The sequence below is a fragment of the Bombus flavifrons genome, chromosome 6 (genome assembly GCF_040668555.2).
Source record: "Bombus flavifrons isolate JBK064 chromosome 6, iyBomFlav1_principal, whole genome shotgun sequence".
In the NCBI taxonomy this organism is placed as follows: domain Eukaryota; kingdom Metazoa; phylum Arthropoda; class Insecta; order Hymenoptera; family Apidae; genus Bombus; species Bombus flavifrons.
In genome coordinates, this window is record NC_138447.1 from 3,444,448 (window position 1) to 3,463,557 (window position 19,110).

The 19,110-nt window shown below is 39.2% G+C and overlaps 1 protein-coding gene across 7 annotated transcripts in view; it reads left to right on the forward strand.

Annotated features, from left to right (window-relative positions):
* The window catches only part of TfAP-2 (transcription factor AP-2), a 200,588-nt gene that overhangs the window by 124,316 nt on the left and 57,162 nt on the right, over nt 1–19,110 (forward strand). Inside the window, exon 1 of one of the 7 annotated variants that reach the window (XM_069115970.1) lies at nt 7,870–7,989. The exons of 5 other annotated variants lie outside the window; for them this stretch is intronic. The gene's annotated coding sequence lies outside the window, so the exon portion shown is untranslated. Of the gene's footprint in view, nt 1–7,869; nt 7,990–19,110 lie in introns of those variants that run through there. One more of the 7 variants, XM_069115971.1, reaches the window with a different exon arrangement.

Sequence of the window (19,110 nt, forward strand, 5' to 3'; positions counted from 1 at the left end):
GTACGTGGTTTCTCAAGAAACGGTCCGTATACAATGATACTGAAATTAATATAGTGATATAATATAGCGATTGAATAGGGATAAATAAAGTGATAGGATTATGATGGAAACGAAGAAAAGCATGTGACGGCGACTGAGATAATCACACTGTGTTTTTCACCATTTTGTTACCTTGAACATTAATATTGCATCGAATAGAAAGAAATTATCGATGATTAGCGTTGTTAAACTCAAATCGCCTAGAATTCTTAAGCAATAATATTTCTGATGGACGATTAAACGTAGTTTGTAATAGTCTCACGTTTCCACGTTTAGGATTATCTAAGTGATAATCTTTTGATTTATTCCAAGCCTCTTACTATACTAATTTGCAACTAGAAGAATGTTGCTGGACGTTTCAACGTATTATTTTTTAAATTATAGATAAATCGATGAATTATTCATTAAATTTACTTCACAATGAATCACGAAACTTTTTCCAAACAATTATACCAAATAGTAGCTACTTAACTTCGCGCTTAATCTTATTCGTAAAAATATTAAATTTGTGTCGAGAGTAGGTTTGAAAAATACTTTGAATAAATTTCCAGCTTGTACCGTCATCCAGCGGCAGCTGCAAGGAAAGAAGAAAAGGAAGAAAAAAGATATTTCACGAAGAAAACTACCGTGCAATCCGCAAATCCTTCCGTCGCGAAGGGAAAACGTCGAGCTTTACTTGGTCTTTTGTACATCTCGTCGTGGCACTCAACTGGGAGGTCTTTAAACCTGCTGCATCGAATTTTTCATTTTATTGCGTTATCCTTTGGTATAATAACCTTCATTTTATTGTTGTTGCGTCCGCAGAAAGAGGAAGTGGGTGTTGACGATCCCTGTTGTCGTGAAAAATCATATTATTCTACTGGCTTTATTAGCATTGGTTAAATGACAAATAAATGGAAATATACCTTTCGATAAATTAGTATTTAGCGAAGAAAGCAATCAGCTATCAGGCAATTGAGAAAGTCGTGTTAATAATAGCACCATTGGATTCCAACCAACTCACACTTTTTAATAATTTTCTTTTTAATTACTTTCATATTCATCGGTAATTACCAAATCTACGAACAGTCAATCCACTATTAAATAAACCATTTGCAACCACCAAACTGGCATCAGGTCAACCATCTATAAAATGATGCAGCATGCAATCAAACAACAACTTCTCCATTCGTACATCTTACTGGATCAAACGCGGAAAAACTTTTCAGCGATTCTTCTTTCACGATAGAAGTACAGTAAATTCGTGATTTCTGTGAATTCGTTCGAAGAATTTCCGCGGGTTCTTTGACAAGTCTCCGCATTGTGTAGACTCCAAGTGTCCTACGACAAGCTTCGTAGGCTGCAATAAAGATCTGGATTAAAGCTGACTAAGGTGGTGTAAAGGCATAAATATAGTTGCGAGGCAGGGTTGGAAGGAACTCGATAAACAACCGAGAGATCTGTAAATTTATCCGTGTAATGGCCGTTTTACTCAGCCGCTTGTATATTGTTATTACGAGCATCCTCGGTGCTTCTCCGTTACCTCCGTTTATCCGGCAGCGGTTGGTCCCTCGCGCGGAAGCTGACAACTATAGATAAGGGAATGCGGGGCGATGTTTCCACGTTTGGATTAGAAACAGGTTCGAGCATCGTATTTCGCTAGTTCGACGTTGAGGGTTTTTAATTCGCGCGACTATGAATGGCCATTGAACACGGCTACTATCGCGATTGGCGATTCGGATCGGGTTCTCTCGAATACCAGAAGGTAGCTACCTCTAGTAACGTCTGTGAATTAATGCTTATTGAGTAGCATGATACTCGTGTGTACGTGCGTGTTCTTTGCTTATGGGAAACAAAATTGTAACGTATTCATTATTGGTTTTTACCTCAATTTGAAACTTTGGAATAAATGATTATCAAAAATATGGTCGTTTAATATTAGAGTATCCGAAGAAAATAACAAGTATTTCCATATTTTTGGACGAACAAGCGAATACCAATTTGTACAATTTACTTTTCAACTTGGGTTCCTTTGTTGTTATCTAAATTTCTTGAACTAACTTGACATGCGGTATCGAAACTCCATCCACGCTCAACCACTAAATTTTCAGCCACTAACTTTGCAGTCTTTTACGTTCATTTCAACATATGTTTATCGTACAATGTTCACCGTGCAACAGTTAAATGTGGTTCGACCTCTGATAACGCGCTCGTTTCGCGGACAGGGACAAGTTTGCCTCCAGGAGCATCCTTTTATCGTAGCATTCGTAACCAGTATACGATTATCGTGCAACCTGTTAACGTTCGCATTTTATTCTCGATTGCACCGTATTGATATGCAAATAGTAATGCATGCAAACCGCGTTGTATTAAGAATATTAAGCTCTTAATTTTATACTTGAAAGCACAACTGTTTCAAACGATACGAATTGAAGAAACACGACAACTTGCGAGAATTATCTCACACGGACGGTAATCGTGGAACTAAATTATGATTCGAGCATAAAATAAATAAATAAATCTGAAGCGTTTTCCTGCGCTCTTTCCATAGTAAGAGGTTCGAAAGAATAGAGACAGGAAGTGACAGTAACGCGCTGCTCATGTTTTGTAGCTGAGAAAACGCGAAAACTCGATTCGCGTTTCAACAGTGATTGAGTGTTAACCATATAAAACGGATATAACATGCGCGGTGTAAAATCATGTTCCCGGATGGCAAAGAAACGTACGATTGGAAAAACTTCCACAACACTGCTAGCCGCTTTTATTATCCTCCTTATGCATAGCATAGAGGCTGAAGTTATATTCGGCTTGTTACTCACGGCTTGATTCCGCGGATGGACGTGATTATTGAGAAAGGAACGGATTGCGTTGGAAACGCGTATTATATTTCCTTTGGGATAATTACTGCATAACGGATGATTAACTGTTACCGTTGATCCTTGTAGTCGATGTAAATGAACGTAGAATTCTTCCGTTCGAATCTGTTGTTACAAATACAGGAAAATAGTAAGCCTACTTGTCTGTGATTGGATAGAGAAGTATGGAAAAGTGTGTGTTTCTATGGTGAGACTACGTAGCTATATTGAAAGTTTACCGTAATAAGAAAACATGTTTAGGTTCAATGATTTCTTCGAATGAAAATTAAGTTTGAAATTTTATAAATCTACGTAGTAATTTATTATTGTGCCTTGAATTGTTTCAAGTAGCAAGTTTTAAAAAATATGAAACAAGAACTTCGAATCTCCCTATATAAAAATTTATCCGAGCAAATTATGAATTTTAACATTTTCGAATGAACATTGATCAAATTGCATGGCCTCTTCCAAACGACAACCAAGCGCTTACCATATATATATATATGGTAAGGGGGAAATCGCACAACGTACATGCACCAAAATGAACGATTTAACGTGTTTGACACGAGAACTTTCAGACCAAGCTAACCATCAATCTCGACTAACCTCAAAATGATGAATTTTCATGAAGGACCAGAGAAAGAATCGGTTCCAGGAAGCGATTGCCAAAGAATGTCCGATTACTAAAACGAAGCACAGAAGGTACACGAAACGGAGCTCACTCTGTTTCGCAACTAAGGAAGAGACCAATTTCGTCGCGCTAATGCGCCTCGAAATTCGCACCTACGTCGCGAAAAAAATTTGCATCGCCTATATTGGACGTGTCAGATGGAAAGAACGTTGCTGAACGGCGCGGAGGATGTAAGACGAGGCAGGTTAACAGGCGTGCAGGCTAGCAACGCGTTTAATCGGACGCCTTACGAAGCCTTATCTGACATCTGTGCATTATCATACGGTTACAATTTCGTAAAGATAAAAAATGAAAAAAAGGAAGCATCGAGTCTTGTCCAATAAATCGAAAATTGCGACGAAGAGAATTTTTGGCCCGGACACGGCCGACTTCTTAGGCTCGATAGGTAGGCAGCCGGGTAACGAGTGCGAAATAAGACGCATACATTACGAGCTTTAATAATCCGAAGTCGATTTACATGGTAATTACTAAGCTTTCTGGTTCCAAATTACTTCTCAGCCGAGCCGTCAAAGAGTCGACGAGCAGCCGACAACGCATCCGAATAATAAGTATGCAAACGGTATGAAAGAAACAGCGAAGAGAATCGGTCGTTTACTGGAATGCGCCTTTTGATGCTGCCAACAAGGGAGAAAGAGAGAGAGAGGGGGAGAGAGAAAGAAAGCAAGAGTAACGACTTGCCGGTAACGAAATCGCTTTCCAAAGTGATACTTATTCTAATTTTGCTCGTTGTGTGTTCGCGGTGTTCGTATTGTGAAATTGTCGAAATTGGGTTGGCTGACTTTCGTTCGAATGTATAGCGTGAGATAGGGTAGCGAAACAAGGCAAAGGATAGTAATACAATCCAATTTTTGACAAAGTCAATGCTCGCGTCTTCAGCGAAACAAATTTATCGCTTCAATCTACGTATAATTAAAGTAGATGCGTATACTGACAAACTCAATATTTCTAAGCAATCAAACATGTATGTATATAGATTCCCGTGAGTGTACGCATTCTTGATATGCGGTATTCGGATGTTTTATTTGTCGGAATGACAGTTCGTCAAAACATGCATCCACTGTAACCAAAGCCTTACTCCGAAGGATCTTCCAATCGCAAATATTTTGCGTCGCACGTGAATACCAAGCTTAACGGCCACGATAAATCAACCTAACTACCTACAAACGTTTGTTTATCGTCTAAGCGCAGATCAATTCGTAAACTGCATCCGTCGTATCCATGGAACCTATCGAGCATGTACGATGAAAAATGCGAGCAACGTACCAGGAATGCGAACCATTTGGCGGCGGGCCTGGCCGTATCCGTCGAAACGGTTCCGCGCGAACGCCTCGGAGGCCTGGCCAGCCTGGACGCGTTGCGATCGTCCTAACATTATCGCGGAATTCCGAGCATCGTTTCCAGCTTGTTATCAGCACGATCAGGAGATCGCGACGCGCGTTCAAATGGGCTCCCTCTAATGACACTGCCGCAATGATCGTGGACGAAGTCACGAACGAACCGAGTTCAAACGTTCCTACGGTCGAAGAAACGACGACACAGCGCGAGATTTCACCTTTCAGCTTATATTATTAGCCATTGTGCTCTGGCTCTGGTCGACGGCTCATCTCTGGGCCACCGATTATTTCGATTAGCCTTGAATGCCGGCTATTGTTTCAGACAACGCGATTCGTGTGTATCGATGGACGAGCTTCTTCCACACGCGGATACAACCGTTAACCTTTTCACGTCCTACTTCGACGTTGGCCGCCTTGTACAACCAGATGTGCACACGTTCGAATATGACTCATAGATTCGCGCGAGAAATATGAAATATGAATCGTATGGTCTGCTGGAGATGCGAGTCCCAGAAGACAGCTATGGAGGAAGCGCGAGGTATTTCACTCGGTGCTGCATTCAATGCAAAAGTTTCCGCCTATAGAATCAATTCGCGAGGCTTGTCAAAGTATGCTTTGGTTTGGGTTAGGTTGGTAGATCAGTTTAAATGTTCTTCCTTATACAGTAGGTCACGAAGGTGTGCGAACGTCTACCGTAGAGGATTCTTATAGATATATTATGCTCGTTAGACGAAACTTTTCGAAATTTTTGTCGCATTGTAATAAAATACGATTATTTTGATCCTATTGGTAAAATTTGGAACCAATTTGAAATTGTACGTAGAAGCTGCAAGACATTTATTAGAAACACACATAAGATTACTGGATCAAGTTTCACGAGATTATCGCGTGAACGCGAGTTTGCTTAATGTATCAAAAGGCGAAAAATCCGCGAAGCGATAACAAAAGTAATAATGGAATCAATTATCAGTTCAGTAAATATAATAGTGTCAAAATGATGTTATACCGTGTAAGGTTGACAGAATTGCGGCTAGCTAATTATATCTATTATCGCTGCGCTAACATAATAATATATGTTTTTACAAGCAAAGGATGAAAACGCGTCAATGCGCCAACACTTCATTTCCTGTATATCGTATTTCAAGGTAAGGAGCTTACAAGTGCACGGCGTAGATGTTACTATTGGAAATAGACTATTACGATGACATAAATAAAATGAGAATATTTATTAACGCTTTTTATGTTGTAATTCGTTATTTCTAAATTTACATTTGTAATTACGTAATAGGAAAGGGAAATATCTAGGTTTAGTATACATACAATGGAATGTCAAAATATTTCTTTATATTATAAAAGATAAAGATTCAAAGTGACTATCATAGCGTTGCAATATATCGGTCTATCTATACACTCTACTTACATTATTCATTCTCAAACAGCACTTTAATCTACCAATTAAAATAGCATTAGCATTATTGATCTTCAGCATTGTATCATTATCAACTTCGCCGAAACCATTTATCACGCCCATTAAAATATCTAAATAGCTCATAAAACGTCGATTGTCTCGTTATGACGAATAACTCTCCGGATATCTACAATTATACAAATACTGGATCCGATAAACGCTTCAAATACTACTAATCTTATTCTCATTTTCAAATTACTGCTTCGGACTCACTTTAATCTCCCTCGTTCAACGTTACATCCAAAAAATCCACGAAAACTCGCAAGAGTGGCTTTATTGCTTTTTAATTATCTCGAAAATTACGATCAATCATCAACCAAACTTCATAAAAATTATCCTCAAAAAAAATCCACAAGAAATCGAAGAATTAACTTTCTTTATCACCTTTTAACTATGCTCTAAAAACGAATCTACCTCGTTAAAATAAATGGCTGCTTGTTTGCTTCAAAAACTACGGCCCACCGTCATCGAGCCATTACCTGGAGCCACAACTCTGTTTCGAGTGCCACGGAAACCACATTTCGCGAGACGCTCAGCAGCTATGGAGATTCTTCTCGAGAGCTTCTCCGTCACCTCATGGCGTTGTCCAAAGAGTGAATTTAATGCTCGGTTCGAGACAGCCCGAAGGCACCTGCGCATGTCGGCCTATACCCAACGGCGTGTTGTGAGTAGAGTACCTGCCTACGTTTCACCGCATGTATTTAAACATGAGCTCTATTCCGTTCTGTCGATACGGACCACGTGTACGTCCACACGGCCGTGGCCACGCGTGTAGGTGCACGACGAAACGAGTGTACGCGTTTAAATAACGCCGCTACACGACAGGGAGTGGAACCTGTTACCGGATCAGGTAGGCGGATTCGGGTTGGTCCACGGATCGCTCGAGACCTTCCCGTCCTCTTTGAGAAATTATTTCGCACCGCGTGGGAGGATTCTCCGCGTGGTCCCGCTCTCGTTGTCTCCGTGGAATGCAGATGCTCTTGGTTTTCCGTGTTTCACCCACGGTGTAAGGAGTTTGGAAATTTTCAGGGAAAGAAGCGAAAGTGGATTGAGTAGGAATTGATGTTTAGAAAGATACGGAAAGAAGTGGTTTATATATAGAATTGGTGATCTTTCTGGTATTGTTGTTTGGGTAGAGCCCGATCGAAAAGCAAACAAAAGAGGAAGAAAAATATGATAGGGAAAATACGCTACAAATATTAATTAAATTCATAGCGCGATTGAATTTAAAAGGTTCGTTCAGGTTTACAAAATGTGATTTGATTTTGAGTTAGCTTTTACTGATTTATGTAAATCACTGACAAATGCAGTATGCCCTTCGATTGTTCTTCTCATTTCTCATTGTTTTGTATGTTAAAATTGTTGAAAGATCATGACGACACAAAGTCGTCCTATTCTTCCAATACACGCGTGACAAACGAATCAAACGTTCTCCCCGAGAGTGAAGTATTCAATTGGAGGAAACGATTTCATCCCCGCTTACGTGGTGATAGTATCGCGTGACAAGAATCCGGAGGAAGTCGTGTCTTCGCGCGGATCTATCGCAATTCGTTGGCTGGCAAGATCTGCGTTGCCACGTTGAAAATATAAAACAAAGATCGGCCCGGTGCGGCAGTTCAACACGTAAGCAAAAATTATTAACGTGTTCTTTATCATCGCGGTCACGCAGCTCGTTTGGCGACGGGGTTGGGAAAGGCCGTAGGAAAAAAAGCAGGATAAAAGGCGTTAATACACGATCGAACAGCACGCACGCGTCGTGTAGTGTCGTATAATGCGATCTACAAATCATATGGCGATACGTACAGCCGTATTTATTGGCCGGGATATTTTTCTATCGGCTACGGCCAACTGGACCGACTGACTTATTGATACAAGCCGGAGACTCGTTGTCACGCGACTATTTTTCCAGCCTCGACACGATGTTCGGAAGAACGAGTCATTTGTCCAACAAGTTATTGTTGTCGTAGATAATGTACGAGGTTTTCTGTAGAACGTTGGCTGGTTAAATAGCACGGTGAAATATCTATTTATCGATTTGCGTTAATTGGTACAAATTGCATGATTGTCAGTTTGAAGTAGTTTGCTAAGTTGCTGAGACACATATAGAAATGAGCTTTGATTAGTATTAGAATTGAAAGCAATGATAAAAATTGGAAAAATATTGTAAACACTATTTTATTTCATAAATAAGAGATTCCATGAAATTTTATTTTGAAAATTCCATAAAAATGAATATTTCCATGAAACATATTTCGTGAAAAAGATTTCAAGGACCTTGTGTAACCATACGCCTAATACGTAATTGAAGCTAATTGATTATCAAATGATTCTTACGGCTGTAAATTATCTTTCTCTCTCTTTCTCTTTGCAACCCATTTATCGCAGTCATGTGGTGTAAGGTTAATAAATATCTCAACGAACGCGTTAGCGAATATACCAAGTTAATAATTTCACGGTGAAAACAGAACGTCTTTATGAATGACTCTTTTGATATTTTGCAAAGCTAATGGCGTAGTGGATCGTGTTATCACATTCGAAAGAAAAAGTGACAGCCATGAACTTTTACTTGTCCCGCTCTTGGTTATATTTATTGTGAACGGCGTCCACACGTTGATTCTTGTTGAAGTAATTACTTCAAGAAAAACTCAATACCTTTTCTTTTGTATATCCGTGATCTGGAGAACGCTGTTACGAAGAGAATAAAATTTAGTGAAAAAATTCAAAATAAGGAGAAGTCCATATTATTGTGCCTTTGAATATGAATCATGTTTCAGATTACAAGGTCTAGAAACAAAAGTACTATAAGTAGATTTCTATTGCTGTTTCTTGTAACCTTCTGCTAGAGCTACACACCAAGGTTAGCTTTTTGGTAATGTCCTTTGCTATAAATATATGAACGTGCTCCCTATTCTCTTGTATTCTATTGTATTGTAACACTGAGAGAGCGAGGACCTGGATCAACATACACTATACCTATACTTATTTCAATATATTTTTCTATTATAAATTCATCCACTCGTTCCCTTATCAGTTAACCCTCAACAATTCTGATACTAAGATCTTAAGAATCGAATCAATACTGTCTACACAGAACGTAATTATCGCAAGGTTTTTTTCTCGAATCTATGCATCACGTTATAAACCGATGACAAGACGTTGTAATGTTGCGAAACGTGTTTGATTGGTTGCTTGAAGTCTTGAACAAACTGCATTCTGAACAGCTTAATCAGTCGCGTAGCTTATTATAATCTTATCAGTCTACTAAACTAAATATATTGTATTTGACCAGTGCATATAAAATATATTTATACGAATTATACTCTTGAGATAGATTCAAGAAGATTCAATTTTTATGTTATAATATAAATAATTAATGTTCAAGGTACAATTCAAACATACGTTTAAACTTTCAGCATCCACTTTCACCACTAATTAAATCTTTAATGATAATTTCGTAGCATTTACATAACAGGCATCGAGATTATCTTAACGGTTTTCTTAACATCAGACAACGAAAACAAAAAATTGCTGCTCAGTTTTAAATTTATAAATTAAACATTCGATAAACAAGTATATTTCCATGATATTAATATGTTCTAGTGATATCAAAGTACAGTCACGAGTCGATATTTACGCGAGATTTATCTATAAAAGTCACTAGGATACTAGACGTTTTTGCTTTACTTTTTACGTGAAATGAGAAGCAGGTAGAATGAATGACATCTGATAATAGAAACATTACTTGCAGCATAATCTTAGCAAAAATCTATAATCATACTTTGAATAATTATTGGGATATGCCAATATCAAAACGATCATTCGTTACATACATTTAGCCAAAACAAGTTGCTAGTTAAACCTGCCACATTTCACGAACTAATTTTTGCCTCAAATTTAGTTCTAACAGAAAAGAAACCACAAAATATGTCATCCAAGGCGTCAAGAAGAGGCTAAATACCGTCAAGAGTCAAAACAACAAAACGTAAACATGTTCTGTGTCCACTGAATAAAACTCTACCTTGTTCCAAACAAAGCAAAATTTGCCATGATATTCAGGATAATTATGCAGAGTTTCCGCCCAACAAATTCAGCTACCTCGCGTTGCACCTGCCGTTCACGACTGAATCCGCGTTGAATTCGGTTGGCTATGGTCGACCGCCTACGAGGATCCGACTCTGTAGTCTCCGAGATGATTGCTGCTTTTCGCCGCGTATTTCGCTCTATACACGCGGACCGCATTAGCATAACACGATCTAATTGATGCTGGTCGTACCGTGTGCCTTCGCCTCTTGTCGCGAACCACGTTCGACGTTAGTTGCATCGCTAGTGCATAGTGCGCGTGCAGCTGGATATGAGCATGTTACACACGGAGAATTGCAAACAGCAAGTTATTTGTCGCCGTGGTAACAAATTGGAAAATATCGATGAGAGAAATACTGAAAAATATCGATTCTAGGAAGTGATACGTAGATTATTGCTGTTAAAGGTAACAGCAAGCAGAAAGGAATGTGTAAATATGCTGCTGATGTGGTAACAAATTTAAGAATATTAGAAACAGACAGAAGTATCGAAGATAAAACATAACATACAGAGGTATCAATAGCGAAGGTAATGATGGTAATAGAAAGGAGAGTATAAGGATATTGCTAGTGTGGTAACTATAGTATAATAGAAATACTAGAAAATAACGATTGTAGGAAGTAGTATACAAAGTTATTGCTGGTAAAAAGGAGTGTATAGTCTTTGCTAACGCAGTCACAAATTGGAGGATATCGATAGAAAAAATGGTGAAAAGTATCGGATATTCGCTATTAGCATAAAATAACATATGGAGCATCACTGGTAGAGATAATGGCAATAAACAGATATTGGTAGTTGAAAATACGTAATAACCGTAAATACTATTAGTAGAGAACAGTATGTATACATGGATATAGTTGACAATGATTTAAGCGCGGTAGTATAGTAAGTTAATGTAAAGCGTAGAGTCGCGGTGATAGAATGATAGTTTGAAAGACATTAGAATGAAGTCACTAAATAGGCAAAGTGAAAAGCCAAAGCTAATTTCAACATCATGTAGACACGTATTGTGTGATCAAATATCATTGACGTATTTGCTCAATAGCGAGCACTTGGACGATCTGTTTTAGGTCATTCGTTAGGCATTCACTTTCCAAGAGGGAATGGATCTGTTTTAAAGTTGCTCTTTATGAAATTAATCTCCGAATTCATAAATTCCAAACGAAACACGCCGAATAATATCTTTTTTCAATTTAGAATCGTACGAGACGACGAGGAGATCTGGTATTTTAATAACGAGATAAATTATGCACGCGCATAACCAATGAGTAGCCGAAGGAACTTGGATAGCCGCGTCGCCTTCGTACTAGCGACTAGTAGCGACACGACGGTCGCTAATTTTCAAAGCAGCCTATCCAAAAGCAATCAGAATTTTGAATGACAGGAACATCTCGAGTTAATCGCATCGATGTCATAACTTCCGCCGTTCCACGAGTCCCACGACTCGTTCAAATTAATCGAACCAGTGTACTCTTCTACCCGTCGATATTTGCCATCCTCTAAATCACCGATGCTTCGCAATCACATTTTAGGAACGTCGTAAAATATTATCCTTTTGACAGGAGCGTACACCCGAGGGCTAATAAATCAATCTAATTAATGACCGTGGTCATTGCACCATCCCGGTTTGCTCTCTTTGAGCGATCAAAAAGCTAGATCTATGCTTCTAGCAAATAACGTATATATGGATATTTATTATGCCGTATCTGTTTGCACGTTGACGTCGCTTAAGGAACTATATCATGAACGAGCATCATTAACAAAAGCTTGAATACGATAAAAACATTGGAAAAAGGTGATTTAGAGGAATCTAATGATTTAATGACAGAACGATCGACGGGAGTCTCGATTCAACTAGATACTAGAGATAAATCGTACCGGTTTGACAATGAGCGGCTTTTGCAATTAAAAATATCATGAATCATTTTTCTTTGAGGGAAATGAAAGGAACGGTGAAAGCGACACAGTGTCTATCGACCTAACTATAAATAACGTTGCTTCGGTTGCGGACAGTGAAAATGATTTTCAGTACACGTCGGTTGAAACGAGCGATGCATTTCGTTTTTGCTGCGTCTGGAGTTATAGAAGTTAGAGGAGAGATAGGTTGGCATAGATAGGCGTGACGTGTACCTACCGTTTTTGCAACTACAATGTGGTTCGTTGACGCGCGGAAAGAAATCGTGAAATCCGTGTTTTCATGGAGAAAAGTGAATACTTGTTTTACGGCTGGATTTCATTCGGAGTTTTGTGGACAACGACAAAATGATATTCTATACTTGTTATTGATTCTTATTACGTAGTTTCTGAAATATTTCCTTTCCGTATATCGTAACACTTTTTATTTTATTCGCTTACTAAAATATTTACGACATATTACAAGAATTTTAATATAAATGACGTGTGTTATACAAAAACGATACATATCTATAATTACTTAATACATGTCTATATTTGTGTTTATTCAAACAAGTATATATAATTATAAGCTGTAGAATATTCACATAAATTTCCAAACACAATTGACATATCATGAATACTGCAACGCCTTTAATTCCAAGAATTCTGTAAGAAGTAACATAAATTTCGATCGTATGAAAGGTAGCGCGTCACTGGTTTACAATTATGATAAGTCAGCATGGAAAGCTTAGCTGCCGCCGTTGTTCCAAACGAAATTCGTAAAAATCATTGAATTTATCGTTATTGTTGGTGAACACCGTTAGACATTTACCACGTGACAGTAGCAATTGCTAGAGGAAATCAATAGTTTCGAGACGTCATGTCATCGTGATCGAGGTGAAACACACATAAACAACAGCTGCTTCCTAATCTGTAGCTAATCGAAATTGTAAAGAGGAATTGTTGGAATAAATCGGTCCTGCGTTGTAGACACTTTGCCATTGAGCGTGGAATAAATCGTAACCGCTCTCCTGGCTGGTTACGAGTCAAGCAGATCTAGTACGATCGTTGTCAAGTCTCGTTTAATAATTATTCTGCGCATAAACATTGCCTTTCGGCGTCAAATTACCATCCCACGGCATGGTTGCATTTCAGTCGACATGGTCTGACAGTTGATCGTTGATCTGTGTTTCGAAAAAACCTCTTTTGACTGTTTCTTAACTGGAATTATAAAATATATCATTATATAGTCAATGTATAGTATTCATAACTTCATTTATGATTTATTCATTCGTTCGTTTATTTATCATGCTATTTTTATCATCACAAAGATACATAAATTTCGAATATTTCGAAACGGAAATTTGGCATATAAATAAATCTTCGGGATCTTAAAATTTCTTGGTTGTAACGTCAATGGTCGTTCAAAAGTATACACACATATTTTCTGCCAAGTTTCATATATTCGAGAAACGGAAAGATCTCCATACAGCTTATAACTTACGTTTATAATAAGTAAATGATACGAAAATGACGAAAAATTGAAAATGGAAAGGCCACGAAATAGCATATGTGTACTTGTATAAAACAGCTTTACTTGTAATTCTTTACATTACAACGAATTTCAAAATACCTACACCTCGTAATGACAATTTTAAATCGTATCCCTAGGCGATTATTCGAAAGTCATAATTACAAACTTGTCGGCTGAGAATTTAAGGATTTTTACATACCTGTCCGTCTTTCGTTAATAAAAACCATTGTCGCATTAACCTCCTAGGAAGAGAGAATGAGGCAACACTATTCGTAGTTTATAATTAATGCCCGCTCTGACGATCATGAAACGTTAATTATGGCGTATACCGTTGACGAATCGGCGGGGCCCCATTTGTATTGCGTTACGAGATGTCCGATTGATAAATTCTAAACTAAAGTCGAGTCACACTTGCCGTTTAACATTGTAACAGCATATTGGATTCGAGTTGTCGTGATTGCGCAATAGATCGTCCGCATATACATATACACGTACGCCGCTCGCTATGGAAACGTTTCAACTGACATTTTCCCTGACTAATGGCGATTGGATCTTTAACAATAACAAACGAAGATGTATCTCCGCGAAGACCCTTTATAACTGTTGCGCGCGACATTTCGATTTGCGATATAAACCTACTCTTCGCGATGACACGAAGACGAAGACCATTCAGGTTGTTGTTGCAGTAGAAGAATTATCGCATTTAGGCGTTCCTCGGAGTAGAAATCAAACAATTGAAACTCGTTTGTAACTTGCGAAAATTAAAGTCTTCGGTAGCATACACAACCTAATCGCAGTATCCAATTAAAAGGCAGTTAAAAATTCCTAAAAAAAATTAGTAGATAATTGAGAGCGAAAGAATTTCCACGATGTCGCAGTGGTTAACGATTGCACTCATCTCGATTGCAGTCAGCCGGTCCAGTTGCGCGGCCAATTATCACGAATTAAAAACTCGCGCCTGAACAAGCGTTGAAATCACCAGAGCCGCGACAGGGCGCAGCGTCGAAACACCGCGCCGGCAAAGGTCCATGTATATCGTATATCAGTGTAACGCTGCTCACGGACACGTTCCAGGCCTATAAAAACTTTTCCCCCTACGTGCAGATGCGGGCGTGCGCGCTCGCGCTCTTCAGCAAGCGTGTACGTGTTCTCGCGCGGGTGTGCGAAACGTGCTGGCCACAGAGCCGCGCTTGTACGATCGGCTCTTGGTCCCGTTAGCTTGAACCCTCTGGACCGGACTCTCGCCTCTTACCACGAGGCCGTGTGCGCGGCTACGTGTCGTGTATACACACGTGCGTGCCCCTGTGTCCACGGCTATGTGTCGCGTATACACGCGTGCATGTCTCTGTGTCTACGGCTACGTGTCGTGTATACACGTGTGCGTGGCCCTGTGTCCACGGCCTTCACGCCGCCGCGCCGGAGCGATAAACGGTCGATTCACTCGTCCACTCAAATTAACGGTGAACATCATTGTTGTCGAACGATCGGACCCCGATCTTCCCTCCTCTGCCTCTCGCTTAATCCTTCATCGGTCCCTTTTTCATCGTCGCCGCTCGTATTTGCCGTGCTCTGCTCCGCACCGAGCAAGCCATTAGTGAACGTCGATCGAGGAAATCGTTTATCTTCGCCGGCCTCGTAATTAGAGAATTGGACGGAGATCCGCGCAAGCCTCGGTTCTGCGAATGGCGGACCGAACGAAAACGCGGTCAACGCGGCTGAACCGAGTTTTCGGAGCATCGAGAAAGCGCATACACGCGGCAGAGATTACCGGTCTCGCAGCTGCCTCGACTGGAGGTGATTCGGACGTTGCGTCTTGATGATTGATCGCTGACGCTAATTGCTAAGGACACAGCGTGCACGCGATGGAAGGGCGTAGCCGCGAGTTGTGTAGGTTACGATCTTGTACTTTTGACGAGAGTCTGTGAGAGTTGTTTCAGGGAGAGCGATGTTAAGGGTAGGTGTTAAGATGAGAAATTTTTGATGCGCTAAACTTGACTCTAAGCATGTAAGGAATGATATTATTGTTATGAGAGTAAAGAACGTGGGAACTAGGCTGAAGGTCTGCAAAGAGAAAAGATGTTACTTTGAAACGTGAAATGTCTGGTGAAGTACGAGCAAGCTGGAATGTACGATAATTCTGAAGGATCAAGAGTTTGCAGGATATAGATAGTTGGTATATTAGATAAAAATTAAAATCGGAAAGAGAATAGTTAATATATATTTTAATGTTACACGAGAATTAGATTAAAAGAGATCTGAGCGAACAATTTATTGTTCTGGGTGAGTTAAGAAACGTTTGGAATTTAACATAGTCGGTTGTTTAAATGCTTTGAAGTTCAGCTCAAACTTTAGGCTGTTTGAAATTTTGTTTCGCACGGCCATATTCCAATTAAAGTAATTGCATTAACCTACACGACACGACGTCAATGATGCACGCTTCGTTATGTTATGTAATGAGCCGTGGAGAATTATTAATTGAAGTAGGTTGGAAATGCTGGAATCCAGACAATTCTCGAGGTTGCAGTAATTTAAAGTACCATGTGGCACGATAGTCACGTCGCGTCATTTAGTTCTTTAAAGGCGGAGTTCTTTAAATCAAAGGCACGACCAAATCTATAAAGTCTTTCGATAATGGAATTGCGTGACTTATATATGCGTACTTCAATTTTACCGACGATTTAAAAAATCACTCTATATATACGTATTTGTACGCACGCAAAGTTCCTTTCATTCCAAACATTTATATCGTCGTGTTTGCTTAAATAACTTTGAGTAATATACTTTACAAAAACGAGCACGTTACTCAAACCACGTAAATTAAACGACGCGCATCAAGATAAAGGCTGCGTTTAAACACACTGATCGTTTAGGTATCGTAGACACCATGAATCGTGTGCAAGATTGTTATTTATCGCTGCTCGTGCTTTTTATTATCGATTGGCAACGGTGCTCTCGTGTTCACGCTCAGTTTTGCGCGATTATTTGCAAAGATCGACGCAACCCTAACGTAGCGTGTTAAATCTTCCGGTAATTCATATTCGTTTAAAGTTTAAATGGAAGAGTCTACTCGGAAACTCTGTCTTTCCCGCGTTAAAGCCGACTTCGCGCGAGTCCAATAAAGGAATCGGAATGTCGTGTACGCAAATAGGTTAAGCACTCGTAGACAAGTGTGTAAACATCGGTCACATGGAAAACGTACGTTCACCGCCATCGATTAGAACACATGTAGTAGCAAGGATGTTAATGGGCAAACTGCGTAAAACGACAAATGTGCTGTATCGTATCGATTTTACTCGCAAAAATGTGCCAATTCTCATTCACGCTCGTGTTCCAGATAGAATAAGATATGCGTTCAAACTGAAATTGTCACGCGATAAAATGAACTTAGCGCATTGTAGGTAAAATACCCGATAAAAGGCTGGAAATGTTGCGATTTAGATTATACATTCTTGGAAATAAGGTTACAAACTATTTGAAAGTCATACCTTAATTTTCAAATAGAATAGTGGAATAATTTAAGTAAGTGAAATTATTAAATTTTGCATTTCAGAGCGCATAACAATTTCCATCGTAATTACTTTGATTGCAGTACGTTTCAGAAGTATTAACTTATAAAATATACTGATGAGGCTTTAATGAAACAGGGGTAAAATTTAATAATGAGAGTATCGCGAAGGGCAATCTTGCGGTTGTAATAAGCCATTACTCTCCCTATCAATTTTGTTGCGCGTAATACAGTTACCAATAAAAAGAAGAAGCAAAAACCGTTCAATGGATCGACTGAAAATCAATTCGAACCAACCATCGTTTCTACAAATCGTCGGTCGTTTCTACTACTGTTTAACAGAAAACCTATCTCAACCGCGTCATGTATAGTTGTTTGGTAAAGAAGTAATTTGAGCTTGGAGAATTGACTCCCTTCCCACGAGTTTCGATGCTACTTTCTACGTGACTTAGAGCCCTCAAAATTTCAGTGATCGCAATCAATGATGTGTCGGAATTCTATACCTAAATGTTTCTAATTATTCTAACTATGTTTAACTGTTGCTTCAAACAAAATTACCAAGCATCCCTTTATCGAATACCATCATCATTAACACGAACGAATCTTTGAAAAAATATCCCAATCCTCTAAATTCTTTTCCTATCGGATGTAAAAGGAAGGTACAACTAAATCAAAGATCGAGAGTTCTTTTTTACTATTTTCTTAAACGTACTGTAGCAATCTATAAAATTCGACAGATTTTAGACGTTCCAATTATGCTGTCAAAATTACGCTATTATTTTTCATCGTTTCTGATTTTTCACATAAAAATTCGAAATATACGCGTTAATTTGGGAATTCGAAAACGTTTCCGACGTATAGATTGGAAAGTTTCATATAATCGATATCTGGAGTTACTTTCGGAGGCGCGATACGACGCGAAATCGACGTTCTCCTTGACCGTGGCTGATCCGTTAAGGTAACGCAAGGAAAGGTGCGGTAACACGAGGTAAGATAAGGGCGTCATGCGTTGGTTACCGTTGGGTGGCGCTGGATGGTCCGCTTGGAATGTCGTTTAGCGACTTCCCTCTCCCACCATCGTCATCCAGAGCTCTTTCTTCGACTCCTCTCTCAGCTTCGTCTTCTCTTCGTTCGACTTGTACGTGCCTTTCATACCCGAACACTGCCGCGTATCTTTATACACGACGATTGTAATCGTTGAAGTACCTTCGGTCGCTACCCTCGATCAGGAAACAGCAGGTTTGCGGTAACCATGTGTTCTATTTTATGGATTCAGCATTTGATTCAGCGAATGTATTCGATGCCATTAAAAATTGTTAATAATCAATTTTGAAATTTCAAAACACCGAAGGATTGTAGGGATATTCTAAAGCGTTTTCGATGGTTAAAGTGCACACAGTACTAAAGATTCGGTATACTTTTACATAGCTGATGAAATTTTTCATACTATTAACCGTGCTTTACGGAAACTCGTGCTAAAGCAACATTGGCGTAACGCTTATTACGATATTCTCCCATTAACATAGACTAACCATTTTGATAATGTAATTGTACAAGATAATAAGGAATACGCGAATTACGTGAACATTGAAAGAAAAACACAAAAATTCACGGCACACGTAAAGCCATTGCACAATTTATTCGGAGTTAATGGTGGCATGAAACGGCGAATCATCGAATATCGTAGCTGAATGAACGACTAAATAACACGTTCCTTGAACGAACCAGC